This window comes from Cervus elaphus, chromosome 29 (genome assembly GCF_910594005.1).
Source record: "Cervus elaphus chromosome 29, mCerEla1.1, whole genome shotgun sequence".
Classification (NCBI taxonomy): domain Eukaryota; kingdom Metazoa; phylum Chordata; class Mammalia; order Artiodactyla; family Cervidae; genus Cervus; species Cervus elaphus.
This window is the reverse complement of record NC_057843.1, coordinates 28,889,343-28,909,684: the sequence shown is the minus strand read 5'-3', so window position 1 is coordinate 28,909,684 and position 20,342 is coordinate 28,889,343. Positions and strand designations below refer to the sequence as shown.

At 39.6% G+C, this 20,342-nt stretch overlaps 1 protein-coding gene across 5 annotated transcripts in view; it reads right to left on the bottom strand.

Annotated features, from left to right (window-relative positions):
- Positions 1-16,488, bottom strand: part of ZDHHC21 (zinc finger DHHC-type palmitoyltransferase 21) — a 72,869-nt gene extending 56,381 nt beyond the window's left edge. The window contains exons 1-2 of one of the 5 annotated variants that reach the window (XM_043891094.1): positions 16,193-16,486; positions 7,542-7,675 (exon numbers count right to left, since the gene is read on the bottom strand). The gene's annotated coding sequence lies outside the window, so the exon portion shown is untranslated. Of the gene's footprint in view, positions 1-3,950; positions 4,083-4,487; positions 4,618-7,541; positions 7,676-8,098; positions 8,135-16,192 lie in introns of those variants that run through there. The other 4 variants (XM_043891096.1, XM_043891097.1, XM_043891095.1 and 1 more) reach the window with 4 other exon arrangements.
- Positions 16,489-20,342: the final 3,854 nt, after the last annotated feature.

Genomic DNA, 20,342 nt, shown 5'->3' with positions numbered 1-20,342 from the left:
GCAAAATGATAGGATACTGAAAGAGGAACTCCCCAGGTTGGTAGGTGCCCAATATGCTACTGGAGATCAGTGGAGAAATAACTCCAGAAAGAATGAAGGGATGGAGCCAAAGCAAAAACAATACCCAGTTGTGGATGGGACTGGTGATAGAAGCAAGGTCCGATGCTGTGAAGAGCAATATTGCATAGGAACCTGGAATGTTAGGTCCATGAATCAAGGCAAATTGGAAGTGGTCAAACAGGAGATGGGAAGAGTGAATGTCGACATTCTAGGAATCAGCAAGCTAAAATGGAGAGGAATGGGTGAATTTAACTCAGATGACCACTATATCTACTACTGTGGGCAGGAATCCTTTAGAAGAAATGGAGTACCCATCATAGTCAACAAAAGAGTCCAAAATGCAGTATTGGATGCAATCTCAAAAACGACAGAATGATCTCTGTTCGTTCCCAAGGCAAACCATTCAATATCATGGTAATCCAAGCCTATGCCCCAACCAGTAATTATGAAGAAGCCGAAGTTGAACGGTTCTATAAAGACCTACAAGACCTTTTAGAACTAACACCCAAAAAAGATGTCCTTTTCATTATAGGGGACTGGAATGCAAAAGTAGGAAGTCAAGAAACACCTGGAGTAACAGGCAAATTTGGCCTTGGAGTACGGAATGAAGCAGGGGAAAGGCTGATAGAGTTTTGCCAAGAGAACACACTGGTCATAGCAAACACCCTCTTACAACAACACAAGAGAAGACTCTACACATGGACATCACCAGATAGTCAACACCGAAATCAGAATGATTATATTCTTTGCAGCCAAAGATGGAGAAGCTCTCCAGAGTCAGCAAAAACAAGACCAGGAGCTGACTGTGGCTCAGATCATGAACTCCTTACTGCCAAATTCAGACTTAAACTGAACAGAGTAGGGATAACCACTAGACCATTTAGGTATGACCTAAATCAAATCCCTTATGACTATACAGTGCAAGTGAGAAATAGATTTAAGGGGCTAGATCTGATAGACAGAGAGCCTGATGAACTATGGACGGAGGTTCGTGACATTGTACAGGAGACAGGGATCAAGACCATCCCCATGGAAAAGAAATGCAAAAAGGCAAAATGGTTGTCTGAGGAGGCCTTACAAATAGCTGTGAAATGAAGAGAAGGTAAAAGCAAAGGAGAAAAGGAAAGATATTCCCATTTGAATGCAGAGTTCCAAAGAATAGCCAGGAGAGATAAGAAAGCCTTCCTCAGCGATCAATGCAAAGAAATAGAGGAAAACAACAGAATGGGAAAGACTAGAGATCTCTTCAAGAAAATCAGAGATACCAAGAAAACATTACAATCAAAAATGGGCTCAATAAAGGACAGAAATGGTATGGACCAAACAGAAGCAGAAGATATTAAGAACTGGTGGCAAGAATACACAGAAGAACTGTACAAAAAAGATCTTCACTACCCAGATAATCACAATGGTGTGATCACTCAGCTAGAGCCAGACATCCTGGAATGTGAAGTCAAGTGGGCCTTAGAAAGCATCACTACGAACAAAGCTAGTGGAGGTGATGGAATTCCAGTTCAGCTATTTCAAATCCTAAAAGATGATGCTGTGAAAGTGCTGCACTCAATATGCCAGCAAATTTGGAAAACTCAGCAGTGGCCACAGGACTGGAAAAGGTCCGTTTTCATTCCAATCCCTAAGAAAGGCAATCCCAAAGAATGCTCAAGCTACTGCACAATTGCACTCATCTCACATGCTAGTAAAGTAATGCTCAAAATTCTCCAAGCCAGGCTTCAGCAATACGTGAACCGTGAACTTCCAGATGTTCAAGCTGGTTTTAGAAAAGGCAGAGGAACCAGAGATCAAATTGCCAATATCCGCTGGATCATCAAAAAAGCAAGAGAGTTCCAGAAAAACATCTATTTCTGCTTTATTGACTACGCCAAAGCCTTCGACAGTGTGGATCACAATAAACTGTGGAAAATTCTGAAGGAGATGGGAATACCAGAGCACCTGACCTGCCTCTTGAGAAACCTGTATGCAGGTCAGGAAGCAACAGTTAGAACTGGATAGGGAACAAGAGACCAGTTCCAAATAGGAAAAGGAGTACGTCAAGGCTGTATATTGTCACCCCACTTATTTAACTTATAAGCAGAACACATCATGAGAAACGCTGGGCTGGAAGAAGCACAAGCTGGCATCAAGACTGCCGGGAGAAATATCAGTAACCTCAGATATGCAGGTTATTGATATGCATATGCATATGCAGATATGCGACACCACCCTTATGGCAGAAAGTGAAGAGGAACTAAAAAGCCTCTTGATGAAGGTGAAAGAGGAGAGTGAAAAAGTTGGCTTAAAGCTCAACATTCAGACTAAGATCATGGCATCTGGTCCCATCACCTCATGGGAAATAGATGGGGAGACAGTGGAAACAGTGTCAGACTTTATATTTTTGGGCTCCAAAAGCACTGCAGATGGTGATTGCAGCCATGAAATTAAAAGACGCTTACTCCTTGGAAGGAAAGGTGTGACCAACCTAGACAGCATATTAAAAAGCAGAGACATTACTTTGCCAACAAAGGTCTGTCTAGTCAAGGCTATGGTTTTTCCAGTGGTCATGTATGGATGTGAGAGTTGGACTGTGAAGAAAGCTGAGCGATGAAAAATTGATGCTTTTGAACTGTGGTGTTGGAGAAGACTCTTGAGAGTCCCTTGGACTGCAAGGAGATCCAACCAGTCCATCCTAAAGGAGATCAGTCCTGGGTGTTCATTGGAAGGACTGATGCTGAAGCTGAAACTCCAATACTTTGGCCACCTCATGTGAAGAGTTGACTCATTGGAAAAGACCCTGATGCTGGGAGGGATTGGGGGCAGGAGGAGAAGGGGATGACAGAGGATGAGATGGCTGGATGGTATCACCGACTCGATGGGCATGAGTTTGAATAAACTCCGGGAGTTGGTGATGGACAGGGAGGCCTGGCGTGCTGCGATTCATGGGGTCGCAAAGAGTCGAACACGACTGAGTGACTGAACTGAACTGAACTGACTGATAGGCACAGACGGGGACTAATTAAATCAGGACAAGACTCCCTGGAGCAGAGTTCAATCTTAAAAGAAGAGTAAAAGTTATCCAACCAAAGAAAAGTGTCAACTGTACTGCAAACAGAAGGAAGTGTAGAAGGTATTTAAGACTTAAAAACTTTTAAGGGAGAGCAAGCGGTAAGAAATGAGGGGCTATATCATGATGGGCATAAATTGCCATTCTTAGACACTGGAAAGCTACTAAAGCAGGGGGGCAGGGTAACATAGTGAGGTTTATACTTTAAATAAATTATTAAAGCTCTGGTGTGGAGGATGAAATTAAAGACAATTCATTTGGGCTAAGAGAAGACAGAAGTCAAAATTAGTTTTGGAGAAATTAGTTGTAGAATCAAACCAGTAAGCTTTTGGAGGGTATCTCCCAGATCTCTAACATATATCAGACTACTTCATTCTAGGAATAATTTATCATCAGTTGAAGAGCCTCACAGAACTACCCTTTAGAGACTTTGTCAATGTTCTTTAAGTTACAAAGCTACCAGCACAAAGGAAAAAAGATTAAGGATTACTTAATTCTAAAAGAACACACTTATCCTATTATCCCTAGAACCTTGAAACACTTGAAATGCAGGGAAAAAAAGACAAGAAATCAAATGCAACACAACCCAACCCTTTAAATCAGATTTGGTCTTTTAGTATTTATGCATGAATTTTAAAACTGAAATAATGCCTAGATCTTTAAAAAAGTAAAAGTTGAACTTCATTACCTTTTAACTAAAAAATTAAAAGATCTATCAGTATCATTAAAGTAAGGAAAGCCACAGAGGATAAAGCATGCTATTTAATTTTCTAGGTATCATTATTTTAAAAAGTAAATGAACTCAAATGCAAATAATAAGCTATCAACATACCTAAAAAAGAGAAACATTAAAAAGAATGTTTATTTTTACAATCTTGCCAATTATCAAGTGCTAAAAGAAATGACAGAAGTCTCTGTCTCTCAACATGATCAGTATCATTAACTTCACGTATCTTCTTTCTTTTAATCTTTCAGTTCCATTCAGAACTAAAAAACAGACAATGAATTTTAATAATTATATATAACAGAGTAACTTCATTACTTATTTCTAAATATATAAGTATCAGAAACAGAGATGCATAAAACCCAGCAAAACAAGTAGCAAAATGATCACTTAACTCATTTTTTAAACTCTATTTTCATTCTCCTCTACCACAGAAGAACAAATTTTTCTTATCACTGCAACACATTTCTCACAACAGAAACTATTAATGAAAAGTACAGTTTAAAATGTGTCTGTTTTTCCTGGATATAAACATACACAGACAACAAGCTCTAAAAGAACAAGAATCCCCAAGGAAAAGTGACCTGAGTATAGAAATATAAAAGAATGAACAAGTAAGACTTTGAATATTTTTTTAAAAAATACCTGATCAGTGAAAATTAGTGCCACTGAATCCTGACAACTGGATTGTAGAGACGAAAACAGAGCTCCAAATCAGATTACAGCCAGAAACATGTAACTGGTAGGATTGCAGGGTCGCGCCTCTCAGTTAATATCTACCAGGCGTGGCTCACGGCTGAACAGAAACTATTACACATCCTGAGCAACCACCAAATTGAACACTATGTTGCTACATGGTTTTAAGGGTGGCATCTGTAAATACTTTCATCAGCTAGAGAATTCAACGTATTAATTTGTGTATTAAATGATGAGCTCATAACTCTTTGATGTAACTAGTGGACACACCGGTCCTTCAACATTTTTGAAGATTGCTATCTGGTAACTATACTTGGGTGCTGTGACCAACTTCATTAATAATATAAATTACTACAGCACAACATTTTTTTCCCAAAGAAATTATAACTCAACTCTAATAAACTAGGCCATGTAAATATTTACAATGTTCAACCTACTCTGGTAGGAAGCCACCTTTCCTTTTCTGCCTTCTTCAGGCAACTAAATTTCACCTAAAATAATTTCATGTATTTTCCTCAGGAAGAATATTGAAGTCACTATGAAAAGTATCAGAAAACTATGACAAAACTATAACACCAGAATGCTGATTTTGGAAAATGATAAAAGTGAGCCAAAATAATTTACAAGAAATTGAGCCAAATGAGTATCTCTAAATTCACAGTTTATATGACTCACCATGTCATCCAGTGGTCTTATTATTGTTCCATGAATAAGAATATATATACCTCTCTCATTCCTTCTGTCCAAAATGTCCCTGCCATTTTGTTTGCTCCATTCAAATTCAACACATACTTCAAGGTCAATTTGAATCTCACTCTCCATATGAAATTTTTTTACTGGCACCTAAGTTCACAGCGAATTTCTCTTTCTCTTCAAAATTTCAAATAAAAAGAAAAACTAACAGAAGACTATATATAGTAAGTGATTTTATAATCTTAGAATGAGAAAGATCTTTAGTAAGACCCCATAAGCCATGTTTAATCACAGAAAGATTAAAATCTCTGAATCTCAAAACACAGCAGAAGCAAAATTAAAAGACAAAGCATCCTTGGAAAAAAGAATATACCATGTTTCTAGCAAGAGTCATTAAAGTAAATACATGGAGAGGAAATTCACAAAGGACAAAAAAAAATCCAATGGTTAATCACTGCTGACTAGAAAAATGCGAAATCACTAGTTGTATTTTTCATCCTTTGTATTGACAAAATTTTAGAAAGACAGATGACACCCAATGTTGAAAGGGCACAGAGAAAAGGACACTTTCAATTCATTGCTGATAAGCATGTAAACTGATATAGTCATCTTTGGAGGGCAATTTGGCAGTATCTACTAAAATGTCAAACTCTGACCCAGCAGTTTTATTTCTAGTCATATCTATAAAAATATTCACTAGAGTGTACAGATATATATATATATATATATATATACAGCACTTTTTATAGTCACAAAAATACGGCACAACCTATATACCCATGTAGGGACTTCCCAGGTGATCTCAGTGATAAAAATCCACTTGCCAAGCAGAAGTGAGGGGTTCTCTCCCTGAGTTGGGAAGGTCCCCTGGAGGAGGAAATGGCAACCTTCTCCAGTATTCTTGCCTGGGCACCTGGTGGACTACAGTCCATGGAGTCGCAAAACACCGGACACAACTTAGCCCTAAACAACAACAAATGCCCATACAGAGAGAGGGAAATGGTCATATACCGTAAATCATAATATATCCACAGCATAGACTATTTCCAAGCTACTGCAATTTTTAAAGAAAAAAAGCAAGTTGATCAAGATGTGCATATGGCTACCCACACAGGTGTTGAGTGAAAAGAAGAGAGTTATATGGCAAAATCTATAGGGGGTGCATATCTTCCTAAAAGGAGGGCAGGATAGAGTTGAACTAGGAAAAGGTATAAGGGCACTTTCTGAGGTGCTGATAGAGATCTCTATCTTGACACAAATTTGAGATATACAGGTTATAAATTTGTTGAAACCCAGCAAATGTGCACTTAATATTGGTGCATTTCATGGTATGTCAGTTCACTTTAAAAAAAAAAATCCTTTAAACCAATACTGAACTCTAGTTAATGATATGTACACTGAAGTACTGGGGAGAGGGGGAAAGAAGTATACAGATGACTGCAGTTTACTTTCAAATGAATCCCAAAAAACATGGATTAATGGGTGGACTCAGAGATGGATGAGCATGTGATGTAGTTCAGTAAAACATTAGTTGTAGAATCTAGGTGATGGGTATGAAGGTATTATAGTATGAAATTCTTTCAGTTCCTCTGCTTAAAATCTTTCATAATTAAATGTTGGAGGGGAAAGTTACAGAGAAGTTTGTGCAATGTGATTCTTTTTTTGTTAGAAAAAAAATAATGTGTAAGTTATTTCTGTATGTGTGGAAGAAAACACACCTACCAAACTGTTAACAGTGGTTATCACTGGGCTGAGGAAGGAAAGAGTAGAGAGAAGGAATGCCATCACATTTTGTACATATATTTATGTATAAGTCTAAGCTCATTAAGAAATAAGTGTGCTTGTGTTCAGTCGTTTCAGCTGTGTTCAACTCTTTGCGACCCTATGGACTATAGCTTGCCAGGCTCCTCTGTCCATGGGATACTCCAGGCAAGAATACTGGAGTGGGTTTGCCATGCCCACCAAAAATTTTCATTTTAGCCTCTCTTTATCACTATGCATTATCTTTACGTGGAATGTTTTTCAAATTAGTATCTTTAAAAATGCAGCACAGAAGCATTAGCGATAAAGCCATATAAGACATACACTTCAGGAAGATGTTTCAATATTATTTACAGATTTTTTTCCCTCTGTGGAAAAAGCCTTGTTTAAGAAAATGTTTAGTTAAGATTTTAATATGAAAAACTTAACATAAACATACAGTAACTATAATTTTTTACAAATGAAAGATTGTTAAAATTCATCTAAACATAACACTTTAAGGACACTAAGAATAAGAAACATATTCCCATTAAAATTAAATGCACTTACCACTTGCAAATTCACTGAGATGTGTTGTAATTGTCCTGGTACTTGAATTTAGCAGTTTTATCTTGATTTATTCTTTTTTTTTTATTGCATCCCAACAAATGGATCTCTCCTCAACAGCGGTTCTCCATGAGACTCTATTAATGGTTTAATAAAAATGATCTCACAACAATGATACAAACTGTAAACAACTAAATATTCTAACTGCAAAATCACCAATTACAAAAAGTTTAAATTTAGAAATAAAATGATCCAACTCCACTTAATTCTGTCTTCATACCTAATCCTGCCAGCCCCCAAAAATCTTTATCTGACTGCCATTATACATAAAAGTTTTCTCTTTTGAAATGACCCAGTTCCCATAAAATCAAATTAAGTGTTGTGTGTCCAGCATTTGGCTTCATCAAACTTCCTGACCACAAATCACAAAATAACAGTAGATTCTGAGGTCACTGATGTGACAAAATGCAATGTAATATCTATCAAGATGTTTAGTGTTTAGTTTAGTGAAGTAGCTCAGTCGTGTCTGACTCTTTGTGACCCCATGGACTGTAGCCTACCAGGCTCCTCCCTCCATGGGATTCTCCAGGCAAGAATACTGGAGTGGGTTGCCATTTCCTTGTCCAGGGGATCTTCCCAACCCAGGGATCGAACCCAGGTCTCCCACATTGCAGGCAGACGCTTTAACCGCTGAGCCACCAGGGAAGCGTTAGGCCAGGACTATCTAATCACAATTGATAAACGTAAAATAAGGAGTTTAAAAATAGAAGCACATATTAATTTAAATGTTTTAAGGAAAAAAGTTATCCTCCTATAATGAAATCATTAAAAGAATCAATCATTAATTTCTATAGTTCAGGCATAAACAGTAAGAGTTTAAGAGTTACTGTAAAGAGTTCTAGAAAATATACTGATCCAGAATTTCACTAATTCAACCATTTCCTGTTGTCTATATACCAAGCCTTGGCACTGTGTATAGATTTAAAAAAAGAGAGAGAAACCAGCCCTATTCTCAACAGAGACAAACTAGTAAACAGACATGATCAACAGCAACCAAGACAAAGTAAGATAGCGGGCAATGGGGCAATAATGTATCTCATAGAGGATGGGTACTGGTTCATGGGACTTTTTTCAGTCATGTGAATATTTATGTGTCTACCAGGCTGCGGTGAAAAATTTATTTCTTTTGGTGTTGCCACCAAGAAAAGATTTCTGGAGCGAGTGAAACCTACGAAATGAAATGATGAAAAACGGAGGCTCTTCTGAATAAGCAAGTAAAGTAAGCAAAAGTATAAGGGCAGGCAAAGAAAATCTAAGTAAACTGAAATGACTAGAGTCATTTCATATGCAAGAATCAGATAAAACATGTTTAACCTTTCGAGAACAATCATCTTTAAGAAATATAGTTCAGAACATCTAGCAGCAAATACACAGAAATACATGAGATATGTGAGTTATATACTGCATATGTATAAAATATATAACTGAAAAAGTTTAATGAAGTGATATTTATCCATACTATATGTGATATAGACTGCACTATTATATTGTATTTCACTTTAATGAAAATATATAGTGTTGGTCACAGCCTACTAGACTGATTTCATGACCTACAAGTTGACAAAGTAAAAAACACTGTTAACCACGCCAATGAGTTTGGACTTCACCCTGAAGACGGTGGTTTCGAAAACCCTAAAGGATTATAGGCAAAAGAATGCCGTGGTGAAATGTGCATTTTAGAAAGAAGAGCAACACTCTGAAGAACAAACTTGGGTGGATGGATAAAGCTCCAAGACTGACTATATGAAATAAGCTAGGTTTACTGGTTATTCAGTTGAGAGATGAGGGCATATGCTAAGTACCCCAAAAGCAGTAGTTTCTAAGGGAAGTGGGAAGGAGTAGGGGTGAAGATGGAAAACTTAAGACAGGAGGTATGCTGGAAAAGGGCAGAAAAAGAACTTAAAGAGTAAAACTAACAGGATATAGTGATCAATCACACATAGGGCAGATTCTAGGATGACTCCCAAGTTTTAGCTTAGAGTCTAGGTGAACGGTGGTACCATTCCCCAAGAAAGGAAATAAAAGACGAGTTGTGTTTGCCATGCATGCTGCTTACCATAGGAATAGGAACCTATTACATACAGAGGATGTGGAAGAAAATATCAAAATCATTATCACTGCATTTCCATTCCCCTTATAGACTTCTTTTTTTTTTTAACTGCATTTTTCTCCCAGGGTCACTTTTTCTATGGATCATGATTGTTCGATTGTGAAATGTAACTTGTTTCTACTCTAGCTTGCTAAGCTAATTTAAAGTGGTCTCCACGGCTGCACATTTGCTTCTCAGGGACAAATACTGAATGACTTAGCAAAAGAGATGCTACGCTAACAGCAACGGATGAACTCATCTTCTAGAAAAGACCTCAAACAGAATTAAGTGTGGTCCAAGGAAGTGCTCTGAAACATGGCCAAAGTCAGTAATTCTGCTAGGGCTATGCCTCCAGCGTGGCTTCTTAGCATTACAGCGAAACAGTAGTTTCTGTCAGTAACATTAGTAACAGCACAAGTCAACCAACCATGAGTCAAACCCTAGGCATTCACCAGCTTAAAATCAAGGGGAAAAAATCCTACTTTGTATTTACAGTTATTAGAACTACATCACAGCCATAGCACTGAAAATGAGATAAGCATTTTATCTATTCAGCGTGGCCATTACTGTAGAATCAAATCTCACCCATGTGATATAAAAGCAATCCTAGTCTTAAAAACCCAACAAATTTTATGACAGCAAAGAATATCTCAAAGTTCTGTAAGTACAAAATGTTATTTATTTTTAACATTGCTGTGTGTGAAAGACTGCAATTGATGATTTACAGGGCAAACCAAAAAAAAAAACCCCCCCCCAGTGTCAAAATAAAATGGTTAACATATTATACAAATATATAAAATGTAAACCTTATAAATGCAGCTTTAAATAAATCTTAAAAATATAAATATATAACTGTATATATTTATACAGCTATTTAACTTCCAATTTTATCGCCTCTGAGAAACTAGTCAAGTAATTCTACCTAAAATATCAGGATACAGCTGTCATTAATAATTAGCCAAATAGGTCATGCAATTTTTAAAATATCACAGAGGTATTCCGTTTATTTTAATAGAGTAGGAAATTAATGTTTAAGAGAGTCACATTCAAATTATTACAGAGCCTTTATTAGCTCTTCAAGCTTCAGTTTCTTTTGAAGCTTCAGTTTAACCATCTCTAATATGGTGATTAAAATACCAACACACAAGGTGACTGTCATACCTAAAGGAGAAATTGCCTGGCAAATAAGAAACACCTCCAACAATGGTAATTTTAAATGGGAGTTTGTAAGGGGAAAGAAGGACTTAAAGATGAATTTTACATCTAGTCTTAAAACCTCCAAGATGAAACAATGTTTCTATGTTGCCATCATTAAAGCAGTGATTTGAGGTGGCGCTAGAGGCAGGTAAGAGACGCAAGTTCAATCTCTGGGTCGGGAAGATCCCCTGGAGGAGGGCACGGCAACCCACTCCAGTACTATTGCCTGGAGAATCCCATGGACAGAGGAGTCTGGTGGACTACAGTCCATCAGGTCGCAAAGAGTCAGACGAGACTGAAATGACTTAGCAGGCACACACAATTTAACTATACCCAGCTATCTACTTTTTCTAACACCAGAGTCTAAGAACTACTTGTCAAGGGATGTGAAACCTCAGACAGTATACAGCCTTTTCCCTTGCATCATACTATAAGCACGTAGGGAGGCTGTATTTCCACCAGGCAGACATGAAGGCGGTCTCTTCAAGCAAAAAACCAAAAACAGAGATCTGATCTAAAAATAGAGTGACTGAGCTAAATCTTTTCCAGGTAAAAAGTAGAAGGCCTGGTGAGTTAAAGAATGAAGCATGGGAGAAAATAAGGACCTGATTTCAAAAGCTAAAGAAAAATACAGAATTACAGTTGGGAATTCTGGCCCATCTGCTAAGGTCTCCAGCAAGATCCTGTGAAAATGTGGGTGAACAAAGTGTCAAAGCTGTACCACTGATGGTTTCAAGAATCCACTTCCTAGAACAAGTCTTTAAGTCACTATATTATGGGCAGAACTGAACATAAGCTGAGGCTCTTCTGTATATCTGCTTCACAGGTGAAAAAAAAAAAGTAAATTTAATACCATTATTAAAAGTATTGCAATACAGTAACTTCTTCTAACAAAAAACAAACCTCCTAACAAAAAAACAAAAATAACTCAAAAGGTGTGGGATGATATGATTAAAGACTACCTAATATTGTTTCAGTCAGCACAAACTGCCCATGTGGGACTCTTCATTTAGGAAAAGGGACAGGGCAACCAGGAAAGAGCTGGTATTAAATGCAGGGCAGGGACAGAAGCTCCCTACCTTTGAACGCAGGTAACTTCTGCTCAAACAATAGCACAAGAAAAAAACCTTCAGCTACAGGAAAAGCCAGAAATAAGGCTCTGGCATTTCCTGGCTGTGAATTAGGCATGTTCTTCCATGAGAAAAGGCAACAGCTACTTACCCCTATCTAGTAACCACTGCACCAAGAACAGATTGGGAAAAAAAAAAAAAACCAAAAGGCTAAATTAGATTTCCGTCACACCAGGCTTTACCAAAGCAGACATGATTTAAAAACAATAATACTGAAAGAAAAAAGAAAATCTCTCCTTGCTTGCTGAAGCTGAAAATCCTACAACAGTAAAAAAGAAAAAAAAAAAAAAAGGTTATTTATTCCATAATTACTGATAAAAGGCTTAAAATCAGAAGCCAGGTTGAGACCACAGTGGAGCACGTTAAGTTAAAATTAAAATTAAATGAATCAGTGAGTAGTAAAATACTAATTTTTACCTAACCTGCCTTTTTGTGGAACTAGTAGCAACAGACAAGAGAGCAGAAACTTATTCAGTCCTTAAATGGACAAAGTTAATCCACTTGAGAGAAAAAGCACCAGGAAACAGAGGTCTAAAAGGCAGAAGACAAACTTTGCAAATATCACATTTTTTCACCAGAGCACATCAAAAGAGGGAAATAAGTTAATAAACTACCATCACATTACTTTGGGATAGGTAGCTACCAATGAAAGTAGTGCTGTTTTGTATCTATTAAGATATGCTTTTCAAACTAGGCCAACTCAATTTCAGTTCAGTTCAGTTGCTCAGTCGCGTCCGACTCTTTGAGACCCCATGGACTGCAGCACACCAGGCCTCCCTGTCAATCACCAACTGCTGGAGTTTACTCAAACTCATGTCCATTGAGTCAGTGATGTCATCCAACCATCTCATCCTCTGTCATCCCCTTCTCCTCCTGCCCTCAATCTTTCCCAGCATCAGCGTCTTTTCAAATGAGTCAGCTCTTCGCATCAGGTGGCCAAAGTATTGGAATTTCAGCTTCAACATCAGTCCTTCCAATAAACTCTTAGGACTGATCTCCTTTAGGATGGACTGATTTGATCTCCTTACAGTCCAAGGGACTCTCAAGAGTCTTCTCCAACACCACAGTTCAAAAGCATCAATTCTTCGGCGCTCAGCTTTCTTTATAGTCCAACTCTCACATCCATACATGACCACTGGAAAAACCATAGCCTTGACTAGACGGACCTTTCTTGGCAAAGTAATGTCTCTGCTTTTTAATATGCTGTCTAGGTTGGTCATAACTTTCCTTCCAAGGAGTAAGCGTCTTTTTATTTCATGGCTGCAGTCACCATCTGCAGTGATTTTGGAGCCCCAAAAATAAAATCTGCCACTGTTTCCACTGTTTCTCCATCTATCAGCCATGAAGTGATGGGACCAGATGCCATGATCTTAGTTTTGTGAATGTTGAGCTTTAAGCCAACTTTTTCACTCTCCTCTTTCACTTTCATCAAGAGGCTCTTTAGTTCTTCTTCACTTTCTGGTTCCAAATAGGAAAAGGAGCACATCCAGGCTGTATAGTGTCACCCTGCTTAGTTAACTTATATGCAGAGTACATCATGAGAAACACTGGGCTGGAAGAAGCACAGGCTGGAATCAAGATTAACGGGAGAAATATCAATAACCTCAGAAATGTGGATGACACCACCCTTATGGCAGAAAGTGAAGAGGAACTAAAAAGCCTCTTGATGAAAGTGAAAGAGGAGAGTGAAGAAGTTGGCTTAAAGCTCAACATTCAGAAAACTCAATTTACCAGGTGCTTAACCAAAAAAAAAAAATCAATATTCTAATAATGAGAAAGACGTGTTTTTCCATTTATTCTTTTCAGTTATCTATATTTTTTAACATTTTCAACTTTATTAAGATGTATTAATGCACTGGTTTCTCTCAATGCTAAAGTGCCATTTGTTTTTAGTGTGTTTGAGAATCTGAAACGGAGTCTTGATGTTTCACTCCAGTAAGATAAAATGCCCTCATTCCTTAACGCAAAAGTACAACTAAGCTTAGGACACAACTTCCTGGGAATACAAATAGCTTTTCCTTCGCCTTCCCTGCTATGTCTGGTAGAACTGATAACATCACTATGTAGTCTTCTACACTGAGAAAGATTTTATCGACTCACATTCAATTACAATTCCTGAAAAAAAAAGCTCCACAGAGACATTACTAGACTTCTCAACTCATTTCTTCACTAATACATGACATTATTTTACCCATGTGCTTTTCCACAGGCTCTGAATCCATCTCTACGAATTAGAGAAATCAGGCAGTGAGTAAATAAGAAGTAAGAAATTTTATGAGTCACTGATTACTTCTTAAGAACCTACCTGTTAAGCTGATGGTTCCATGTTTGCATTTTTTAATGCTTAAATTTCTTTCATTAAGCGAAACACCCCAGAGGTAGGCAATGTGACACAGTTATCATTTTATTTAAAATACACTCTAGTTCATTTATTCCAACTATGGCTTCAAAAGTATGTTAAATTAAACAGAAATCACAACAGTTTGAAAGGACTTATATAATCCTATTGTTTTATCTCCAAATGAGGAATTCTGGAATAGTACTACACCAAATATTACGCTAAAAGTATAGAATTATACATTTTTGGTTCTATTTTGATATAATTTTACTAATACTTCTTTGGGTATCTTTAACATGTTAAAGGGTCTTAAATTATTTACAAACTTAGCATATTCCAAATAAGCATGGGACAGCTAAAATAAGGCTTAAAGAATTTGGCCCAACTTCCTGGTTGCTCAGACTGTTAAGGAGTCTACCTGTAACGCAGGAGACCCAAGTTCAATCCCTGAGTCGGGAAGATCCTCTGGGGAAGGAAATGGCAACCCACTCCAGTATTCTTGCCTGGAAAATCCAATGGATGGAGAAGCCTGGCAGGCTACAGTCCATGGGGGTCGCAAAGAGTTGGACATGACTGAGTGACTTCACTTCACCTGGTTGTATAGATGAAAAATGTCATTGGTCACTGACCTACCCAGGAAACCACAGCTAGATAGTGTCTGAGTTTTTCTTTCCACAACACCAAATTATTTGGTTCTTTCTTTCCAACTGATTTCTCATCTTTTCAAAAATACTTTTTGCCATGACAACACAGCACACCTAAGGCAAAATAAAGCAACTCTCCGGATTTTATTCTTAAAATTTAAAAAAATCTGAGGAGTTGGAAGGATTTAACAAGACACTACACCAAAAGTCTTTAGTCAAGGAATGGCATGTACCAAATAGTCATCAAATGAAAATTATCATTATTACTTTTTACTTCAAGGAAGGTAGTGAATATTTAAAGCACGCATATTAGCATAACAGATCTTGGATCCATTTGACAAATAGTTTTAACCTGTGTGCTTAATTATACTTACTGGTCTTTATTTTATACTGTAACTTCACACTATGATTTATGACCCGCCCACAACGACCTTGACTTTTTTTCCTCTTGTACTTTTATAGATGGCTATATTGCAATATTTTCAAATAATAACCAGTCAGGTTCCCTTAGCCCTGGAGGTACCGACATCCTCCACAGACTCACAAAGGATCTTAATGCATGACCCAAATACAGCTTGAAAAAGACCACAGCATTAAATGGTTAAAATTCAGTGGCCTATTATAGTGAATGGTAACAAGTGCAAACTGCTGCCATCCATAAGCCATTTTCTCAAAACCACTCTTGGATCTGGGGGAGGGAGGCAGAAGGTCAGCAAAGGAGCAAGTTGTTTCTCCTCCCGCAAATTCTTTGAAGCCTCACCCCAGCGATCTGGGAATGAATGAAAAGCTGAGATCGCAAGAACAAATCCCAGATCTCTAGCAGGTCCCCGGACGTGCGTACAGAGACGGGAAACTAGAGTTCAAACGTGAGAAGCTCAGGGCACAGATTTTTTTTTTTTTTTTTCTTTTAATAAAAAAAAAAAAAAAAAAAAAAAAACCACCACACAAACAAAAAACTACCCCAAATCACCTAGACTGGAACAGGAAACCACCAAACTACCAGTAATGGGAGGGGCAGCTGACGGGTGGCTGCAGCTCCCTGGCGGAAGATACTGAAAGGCCAGACCCCAGGGGTGCAGGGCACGGAGAAGCCCCGGGGCTCTGAGCAGGGGTGAGGGCAGGTGCGGGCAGAGGACAGCGCGCGGGGCAGGGCGGGCGCCGGGCTGCCGTGGCGTTCCGCGCCTGCACACACTCACCGGCGCCGGGGGCTCGCTCTCCCCGCGACTGCTCTCGCGGCTGCAGGCGGCTCGTCCCCCTCCACCTCCACCTCCGCCGCCTCCTTCTCCTCTAGTCCCGCCGCCGCCGCCCAGCCGGGCCTGCGCTCCCCTTCCGCTTCCGGAGCCAGAGCGCCGGGCAGGCGGGAGAGGTGCACCCGCCCGCGCGGTGGAGTGACCGGCTGCGGCTGCGGCTGCCGCCGCGGTCCCCGCTGCGCGCCCGGGGGGCCGCGATGGGAGCCGCCGAGGGCCCAAAAACCACAAATCGCGCTTGGGGCGGGCGCTGACGCGCCGCGGCCACGTGCCCCCCGGACAGCCGCTCCCCGAACACTCGCACCTGACGCACCTCGGCGCCGCCACCCTCCCGGGCTGCCACCTTCCCAGCTTTGCCCAGGCCGTCCTCCTCCTCCTCCTTCCCCACCATTGTCCCCACTCTCCTGAGTGACTGGAGAGGGGCCTTTAAGGATCGCGTTTATCCTCTTTCCTTCGAAAGGGCTGTCCCGCGGGCCTCTCTACCCCTAACTCACACTGGATGGCCCCTGGTACCTTGCCTCAAATTGCAGTCCCCAGCATCAGTATCCTCTGGAAACTTGTTAGAAACGCGCCATTTCAGGCCTGCTGAATCAGTATCTACATTTTAAGAAGGGTTACAAGTGATGCCCACACGTGCACCTTGAAGGTTGAAAAGCACTGGACTCTAGTGAATGGTTTTGCCCACTTCAGACCCTCTGTGTAACAAGAGCCAAAGTTGCCCAAGACAACCAAGATTTTTCTTTTTCCTGTCGGCAACCAAAATTCGTAGTGAAACAAGCTTTGCTTTGTGTTTGTCATCCAAAAATTACTGGCTTTCCCATCCCTGCAACCTACGAAAAACACATTGACTCAACACTGCAAATAATCCACCTCTCAATCTCAATTCCTATCTTTGTCCAACACCAAAGATAAATCAAAAGCTTTCCTCTCCCCCTCACCTCTGCTGAACAGTACTTTGGGAAGGTTAAAAAGTTTGCAGTATGCTGGATCTTTGAGCCTGTCTGCCACAGGAAGAATAATGTGTGGATGGAAAAGAAAAAAAAAAAAAATTCTATTTGCTGAACTCTAAAATCTGAACTCTACAGAATGGCATTGAACGCTGTTCACAAACTGGTCCCTACCTATCCCTCTAGCCTTATCTCTACATATCTTGCTTCTGAATCTACCCTTCCTAAAATGCCCTCCATCTTCCTCTCATGATCTTAATTCTATCCAGACCTGGGACTCAGCTCAAATCTTGCCAGTCCAGAGTTCCTCTCTCTCAATATCTCACACACTGTAGTTTAGTTTGGACCCTCATGTTACCTTGTATTGCTAGGTATTTTCAAAGGTGTTATGTCCTGGTTTCTGAATTAGTTACAAATATAAGACCTTGCAATCTTAAAGTCTTACATTGGTGGTTATCAAAGTGTGGTCCCCACACCAGCAGCAGCAGAATCACTTAGGAACTTGTGAGAAGTTCATGTTCTCCAGCTGTACCCAGACCTACTGACATAGAAACTTTGGGGGTGAAGCCCAACAATCGGCATTTTAACAGGCCTTTTAGATGATTCTAATACATGCTCATGTTAAAATTACTGAGTTGGAGTGCTCCTCTGGTGGCTCAGTGGTAAAGACTCTGCCTGCCAGTGCAGGAGACATGGGTTCAATCCCTCATCTGGAAGATCACACACGCTGAGGAGCAACTAAGCCGGCGTGCCACAACTGTTCAGCCTGTGCTCTCGAGCCAGGAGCCACAGCTACTGAAGCCCGCGTGCCCTAGAGACCATGCTCTGCAACCAGAGAAGCCACGACAATGAGAAGCCTGCACACCACAGCTAGAGAGTAGCCCCTGCTTGCCACAACTAGAGAAAAGCCCATGCGGAAATGAAGACTCAGCACAACCAAAACTAAATAAATAAAAAATGAAATTACTGAGTTGGAACATTACCTGTTAATCCCAAAGGAACTCATTGATTGGGGTTGATTTGGCTATATGCAAGGTTTTATTTTTGTTTTGGGGTTGTTTTTTTTTTTGCATTTTAGCTTGAGAACTAAGCTCCTTCATTCACAAATAGCTAGGTTTGAAGGTTGTCACACTTGCTTTTGGAAGAATTATCATTGTTTATCATAATGCTTTTTATGTAGTAGGATTTTTATAACTGGATTGGTTTGAAAAGAAAGAAGTCATAATGATACTCATTTTGAGGAAGAGGAAACATGTGAAGTTTTACCCCCTTAAACCCTGGTACTGAAGTGCATATTATTTGGCTGTCTCTTAGTATACCCTTGTGAAAGAATAATTTGTGGCAAATGATCTCAACAGGTGCCAAAATGAGACTTAGTTGATGAGCATGTGAATGCACATGACTATGGAAGTGTAATCTTGCATGTAATCATGCATCTTTAAAATATTATTAGCCAAATCAGTTCCATGAAGAATTTTCTAAGGAAGGCAAGGAAGGAGATAAGTGGCAGGAAAGATATTCTCAAAATCATGAGTCTTTTTTTGTTTTTTTTGCATGGGCAGTTAAGAAGTATCATCAAGGGCCTATCCCTTACATTGAAGGTCAAGTCATAATTTTATCATTCATGCTAAACATTGACTATATTGTGCTGCAACATATACACTTAGAAACCTATGTTATAGAGAAAGAATAGGAAGATATGGCATCATGTAATCTTTTTGAGGAGCTTTTCTACTTAGTTTTAGAGAAGACATATGCCATGCACTATTTTTTTCCCTTCAGAATTTTAGTTTTTCATGGTGCCTGTGACTGACTGAAACGTGATTATTAATCAAACTAATATTTATCTGGGAATAGAAAAAAGTAGAAAGGAGAAGTAGCACTGCTGCCACTGCCAATTTGGCTTCTCAACAAAGGCACAGTCAGGGCATTTATGTGGATAAACTCAGCCAACGACTGTGCTTCTGTGCCTTGACTGGGGAGGACAGAATTTTACTGCAATTTCCCAAAGTCAGTACAAGTGCAGTCCAGAGTTTAATCAGTACTGGCTAATAGCCCTTGGCAGCTTGGGATGGATAGCGTTCTCCACCTGCCCAGCTGGGTACCATGCCCTAAGCACCCACATTTGATGCACATTCATGATTTCTTGGTTGCTTATAGTCATCTCCCCCATCTGTTTGAGTGGCAGAGTGCCCATTCCACAACAATCTAATATTTGAATAGTTTTTCTTAACCTCTTTGGGGTTATGCATCTTTTTGAGCATCTGCAGAAAGTCATAGACTCTCTTCCTAACAAATTACACAAGTATATAAACATGTACATATATGTTTTATACATTTAGATTTATACTTGCTGTGAAGTCGCTTCAGTCATGTCTGACTCTGTGCAACCCCACGGACAACAGCCCATCAGGCTCTGCCGTCCTTGGGATTCTCCAGGCAAGAACACTGGAGTGGGTTGCCATTTCCTTCTCCAATGCATGAAAGTGAAGTCGCTCAGTCATGTCTGACTCTTAGCTACCCCATGGACCACAGCCTACCAGGTTCCTCCATCCATAGGATTTTCCAGGCAAGAATACTAAAGTGGGTTGCCATTGCCTTCTCCAGATTTATACCTAGAGTTTCACAAAATGCTCTACCTTCCCATGTTCCCAAAGAACCACAATGAAGTAACAAGCTTCAGGTTAAGAACTTTCCCTAGGAAATAGACAGTAGGTAAAATAACTCTTTTCTCCCCCAAAATATTAAGGATAACTCTAAAAACCACTGCATTCTTAGGAGACAGAAGAAAAGCAATGCTAACCAGAGGTATGGACAAGTTACTATGGGAAGTGCTAAAGAAGCAGCTAACAGTGTCAACAAGATGATTCAGGGGTGGGTTCATGGAGAAAGTTCTTGCATCAGATAAATGAGAGTAAGATTTTGATTAGACAGAGGATCCCTCCAGGATGTGGGAAAGTGTAAGCAAAGGCATGGAGGTGTGGAAGTGCAAGAGTCCCTCTGGTGTGGCTCAAATGTAAAACACAGAGAAAGACAGAGAGGAGAATGGAAAGGTAGAAAAAAGCCCAATTATGGTGAGCTTCAAAGACAATGAGATTTCCAGTGAGGAGTCATTAAGCTTTCAGAGTAGAGTAATAGACCTGCCAACAAGG